Here is a 295-nt window from a genome sequence, read left to right on the forward strand (position 1 = left end):
GGTCGTGAACTAGGGGGGTACCCTAGTAAGGATACATGATATCACTGAACAACGATCGACCGACCGTAAGAGGATTGGTCATGTGACTGTCCAGGAGTATTCGGTGATGGGTTGCTGTGATTGAGATGTTACCTTGAGCATGTACGGTTGACGTACTATCGGGTCCCACGAGAAGCATTCCTTGTCGGGAGATGGCTTAAGGATGGGCCGATCATGTGTTTGATTAATACATTTGCATTTGATTCTGATTAAGAATGCATTGCATTGTGACCATGAAGTAGTGGAGAGGAAATAT

This window comes from Lupinus angustifolius, chromosome LG09 (assembly GCF_001865875.1).
Source record: "Lupinus angustifolius cultivar Tanjil chromosome LG09, LupAngTanjil_v1.0, whole genome shotgun sequence".
Lineage (NCBI taxonomy): Eukaryota > Viridiplantae > Streptophyta > Magnoliopsida > Fabales > Fabaceae > Lupinus > Lupinus angustifolius.